Here is a 5,907-nt window from a genome sequence, read left to right on the forward strand (position 1 = left end):
GGCTCTCAGCATTATCAAACTTGGCAATTTTCGCCACACATCTCTAGTTATGCTACAAAATGTGGATCTGAATATTATTTAACAAAACTTTTAGGAAACATTCGCCGGCTATTTATTGTTTACGATCGCGGTGCTGGTGAGGTAGGCTCTTACCCAATAGGCGACGTGGATTCGGCTGACGTGCTCCATTTCCGCGGATGCATCGTAGTGAACAGGCGAAAAAGGAAGGCGCAAAAGAGTCCAGTTTTCTTTTAAAAGTTCTATAGCAAAGAATTTTTTTTGGCTCCCTATTTTTGTGTTTTTGTGTTTCTTTTCACACCTTTTACGACGTGCGGTGGATGAAACTCGATTTTAAAATCATTTCATGGTCCCTTTAAGCCGCCGGTAGGGGAATCGGGGATAAATGGGGCCGGTTTCCACGCAGTGGTAGCATAGAAGGCGTCGGCCAGCCGTTTTCCCGACGTCATTCTTCCTTGGCGCCGACTGCTCTTGGCAGACGTGCTGCGGTCGTTCCTCCTGGACTCGAGTTTACTGGCGTACAGACATGTCACGTCAATAAAACGTCGGTTACTGGCGGCCCACTGGTGGCAGTCGTTAGGTCATGGCAGCGTAGGTCATCGTCGGCTCCTCCAGGGCGGCCACGTTGGCAGGATCTTCCGGCCGCAAGGCCCGCTGGACCTGGTCGCGTACGATCTCGGCGATAGAAAGTGAGGCAGGGCGCTCAGCCGGGGAGAGCAGCTTTCGGAACTCCTCTCGAACGGCGTCTGGGATGATCTCGCGAATGTCCGATGTACTGGGGCCAAGAAAGCAGCTTGACGACGAGGATGCAGTGACGCCAGGTAGTCGCTGGTAGTGCGCGGCTCGTGCCTTGATGGCACAGTCGACGTTCGTGACCACCGTAATGAATGGTTCGACGGTCGCAGGCGGACTGCTTACAATATACACAGATACGTTTTCTTTGACACTCCGCATAAGGGTCATAAGCTTCTTCGCTTGATAAGCGTCGGGATCCGCTCGGTTGCCGAGTTGAAGCATGACCTTGACGGAGCTGACGATAATCTTGTCGGGTCTTGAATCTTTCCCTGAAGCAGCTCCTCGGCGCGTTCTTATCGTTGCTGGATCGCAAACGCTCGGCGGAGCTGATCTTTACATGCTTCCCAGGTGGGGATCGTCGTCTCGTGGTTTTCTTACCAGGTACACATCGCGACACTGCTGTTAACGCAAACACGACATCGGCGCATTTTCATATTTTACTTGTAAATAGTATTAGCGAGCACGAAATCTTATCGCATGCTTTATAGAAGTAAATGAACTTTTTCCGTAGAAATAATAACTTGGATGAGATCTTTTGGTTTGGAAGAGAAACATTGAAAGCACCGGCGATCGCTTGTTCGCGCTAACAGGGGTCGCGCTCTGTGCGTGCCATTTCCTCGAGGGAAAAATAGACGTTCTGCAGGCACTGCTCGGCGTTCATTAATAGGCCTCATTCAAATTCGCCCGCCATCTGTCGGACATGGCGCTACCCTTCCTTCCGACACCATATTTGAGGCGACTGGCAAAGCGCTGTGGCCGTTTGCGGCGTGTGAAAGCGACGCGCGCGCGTCCACACGATTGCTCTGTCATTCCGCTACGTATTAAAAAAGGAAATAAAATGAGAACCGATCTAAGCACTCGGATCGTATTGTTTTCTTTTCAAGTTAAAGGTATTATAGCCAACGTTTAAATAGCCGTAGCGCTTTCCTCTACTACTCATGCTCCTAAAGATAGCACTCGCGCGTTAGTGTTGTGTGCTTTTACCGGGCTCCTAAACCTTTTTTTTTTTTTATATAACACATTCCACAACGGCACAAATGGCTCAAGATAGTTGCATGTAACATCAGCGACCATCTATTATTTTATGTGATTTTTCGGGAGCTTGATGTTGGCTCGCGTCGTAGCTTCGCTCGCGCCGAGCAACGGCGAGGTCCAGTCACCATCACTCAGATAGTGAAGAAAAGTGAAAAACGCAGGCGAGCTGGGGAATGACATTCATAGTAACCCTGAGATGTAGGAATTATAAAAAAAAACTACGCTGAAGATTTGCACTCGCATATTCACACAAACGTATACGATTCACAAAAGCGTAAAAGGAAATGACCGGCGTGTCGCCGAGGCGCAAATACGCAAAATATAATGTAAAAAAACACTATTCTACAAAAAGCCGGAAAATTTTTCCTTTATAATCATAATAATGATACTAACAAATAAATGCAATACTTGCGCATATATGCTCTTCGGCCCTTTTAGAGAAAATGCATTAATAAATGTCCGCGACATTTCAATGTGCTCCTCCTGGTAGAGCGGTCACGTAAAGTTAAACTCCATGCTTACTCTCAATAGAATATGGCCAGTGCTCATAAATGTGATGGCTTGCAGTATTGGCTACGAATAAAACAGTTTATCTTGCAGCGCGAACCCGATAATTTGGGAAGCGAGCAAGCGCGACTGTTAAACTCGCCAACAGGTCCAGGTGGGCAGTCAAGAGCCGGTTTTTATGCTTTCGTCTATATCTCAAAAATGTTTCTCGAAATGTGAGAGTCGCGTGATAATAATGACACATCGTAAAGTAAGCAAGCATTCCCCTTTGATTTTAGCAGCGTGGTCTTTATTATTATCTGCGAAACGAAGTTTTTGGGTTGCCTAGCTCTTCTGTATTTTGCATCAACCTTCAATCGGGTGAAAACAACCTACTTGAGCGGAAAAAAGACAAGCATAAAACAGTGCATTTCAGTGATATCCACAGTAACCCTGAGACGTAGGAACAATAAGAAAAATGCACAGAACAACGAATTATATATGCGGAAGTGTTGAATTTATTTGTTAGTATTATGATTATGATTATAGAAGGAAACTGTTGCAGCTTTCCGTAGAATAGTGTGTTTGGTGTTTTAATACATTATATTTCGCGTACTTGCATCGCGGCGGCACGCCGGCCATTTCCTTTGCGCTTGTGTGCCTCACTTCTATTGCCTGTTAAACTAAAGCGATATGCAGGAACCAAAGACTCGACCACGATCTTACATTTAAATATACGCTCTTTGAAATGTAAAAGTGACAATTTTATTACTCTTTTAGATCAACTCTGTGTTTCGTTTGAAGCGGTGATGCTTTCCGAAACATGGTACGCAACAGATGACGATGTTTTTATCGTGCCGGGTTACAATCACTTCTTTTTGAATCGAAGCGGAAAACGAGGGGGAGGTGTTTGTATCTATGTTAGACAGGATATTAGATGCGAAATACTCGATGCCTTTACCGAAATTACAGACGACTATGAAATCGTAACTGTGAAGCACGGACGTCAGCTGCTTTCTGTTATGTATCGACCGCCAGCTGGTAGCTTTAATAACTTTTCGTCTTTTCTTGAGAGGTATCTTGATTTCATATCCTTGAATAACTACTCACTTGTTCTGGGCGGTGACTTAAATGTAAATAGTTCGGAAAACTCTTCTCTTTCTTCACGACTGAGTAGTACACTCAGTAGTAGTGGTTTTTGCAATGTGATTGTGTCCCCCACCAGAATTACTCATTCTACGGCAAGTTGTATCGACGTTTTTATTACCAATATAAATACTATAGTTCGCAGTGCAGGTACTATTAGTAGTGATATAAGCGATCATTTACCAATATTTTTTTGTTTTCAAACCCGTGATTTATCACGGAGCGTCGGTAGACTCGTAACTTTCCAAGCGATAACCGACTGCCAACTGCGGTCCTTTCGAAGCACAGTCATGCAAACAGACTGGACTTCTGTCTTTTCAAAGCAATGCGTGAACGAAGCATATGATGATTTCATAAATATTTTTAAGACGCTATACATCGCATCGTTTCCATATAAGACGGTTACTGCTAAAAAACGAATAAGAAAACCATGGGTCACGCCACCTATTCTAACAATGATAAGAAAAAAGAATCGCTTATATCAGGAGTACCTCTGTTCAAAGGATGACGGTGACCATGCAGTTTTTAAGAGGTATCGCAATCAACTGACATCTGCACTTAAAAAATCAAAAACAGAATATCACAAACGTCTTTTTCATGACGCCCACAAGAAGCGTCCTGCGATTGTTTGGCAGTCGATAAATGAAGTGCTTAAACGCAGCAAGCAGAAGAATTCAATAGATGAACTTTCACTTTCTGGTGAGAGCGTGTCAGGAGTACAACTATCTGAGCTCTTTAACAGACATTTTACTAACTTGCCTTCTAGCGCGCACAATGAGCATGCTTCCTCGTTTATCTCGCACCGTGTAACAGACACAATTTTCCTACAACCTACAGACGAATTGGAAGTGATCCGTGTATTTATGGGATTGAATAACAGTAAAAGCCATGACATAGACGATATACAAATAAAGCCCGTTAAATTCGTAATCGATGTGGTGGCCCCACTCTTGGTATATATATTTAACTTAGCATTGTCGAGTGGTCAATTTCCGAATAACATGAAACTCGCAAAAGTTTCAGTTTTGCATAAAGGTGGAGACAAAAATTTAGTTACAAATTATAGACCCATCTCTGTTCTTTCAATATTTTCTAAAGGGCTGGAAAAAATTATATTATATCGTTTAGACAATTTTTTTACGAAGACCTCAGTGCTAACTGACTCCCAGTTCGGATTTCGCAAGGGAAAATCCACGGAAAGCGCTCTGATATCACAGAAAGAAATAATATTACACAATATAGAATGCAAACTGCTGACACTGGGAATATTTATTGACCTTAGCAAAGCGTTTGACTGTCTTAACCATTCGACGCTCCTTGATAAACTTTCATGTTATGGCATACGTGGCACGCCTTTGATACTTATTCATTCATATTTAGAACACCGTAAGCAATGTGTCTCCGTGAGTGATCATGTTTCCTCTTTGCAAATCTTGAAGTTTGGTGTGCCCCAAGGCAGCATACTCGGCCCTCTGCTGTTCAATGTATATATAAATGATCTAGTCAATATTTGCCATCAAGCACGTTTTGTAATGTATGCAGACGACACGAGTATATTTCTGTCTGCATCGAATATGGACGAACTTATACCCATGGGAAACTTAGTTTTGGAAAAGTTTCTTTCGTGGTCAAAAATAAATGGTCTTAAAATAAACACTGTAAAGTCCAAAGCAATTTTGTTTAGACCTGTAAATAAGCACGTTATTAGTAATTATACTCTAGAGATTGGAACTGACCAGATTGAAATAGTTAAACAGCACAAAACGCTAGGTGTCATTTTTTCAGAACATATGCAATGGGATAATCACATCGAATACTTAGTTACGAAACTGTCAAAAGTTGTTGGAATAATATGCCACTGTCGCTCCTTGTTGCCTGTAAATATTAAAATGCAAATTTATCATGCTCTGTTTAGCTCACAAATTAACTATTGTCATTTGGTTTGGGGCACAACAACCAAATCTAATATTAACAAACTCACGATCCTACAAAAGAAAATGCTGCGTTTTATTGCAAACGTGCCTTACGACACTCATACTGAGCCATTATTTCTTAAATTCAACATCATGAGGATTGCCAGTGTATACGAGTACCGTTTGCTATGTTCTTATTTATTTTCGACCGCTGAGTTTGCTTCTTTTTTGTCTAATGTATCCCATCTGACAAAACGTGAATCCTTCATCCTTGTCAGACGCAGAGAGTTCTGGAACGTGCCTCATTTTCGTACAAATTATGCACTCCAATCTATTGCGCATAACCTGCCTTCATTACTTAACAAGTTCCTTATAGACCACAATGATATTCACTGTTTAACAAAAAAAGATGTACGTGTTTGTTTTGTTTAGTCAAAGTGTATTCTGTAGTACTTGTTTTTTTTATAATGCCCTGTAAGTGCAGGGGCACCAGGCCCAGTCAAGCTACCTCATG

Source organism: Ixodes scapularis, unplaced genomic scaffold (genome assembly GCF_016920785.2).
Source record: "Ixodes scapularis isolate PalLabHiFi unplaced genomic scaffold, ASM1692078v2 PGA_scaffold13__105_contigs__length_92229423, whole genome shotgun sequence".
NCBI classification, from domain to species: domain Eukaryota; kingdom Metazoa; phylum Arthropoda; class Arachnida; order Ixodida; family Ixodidae; genus Ixodes; species Ixodes scapularis.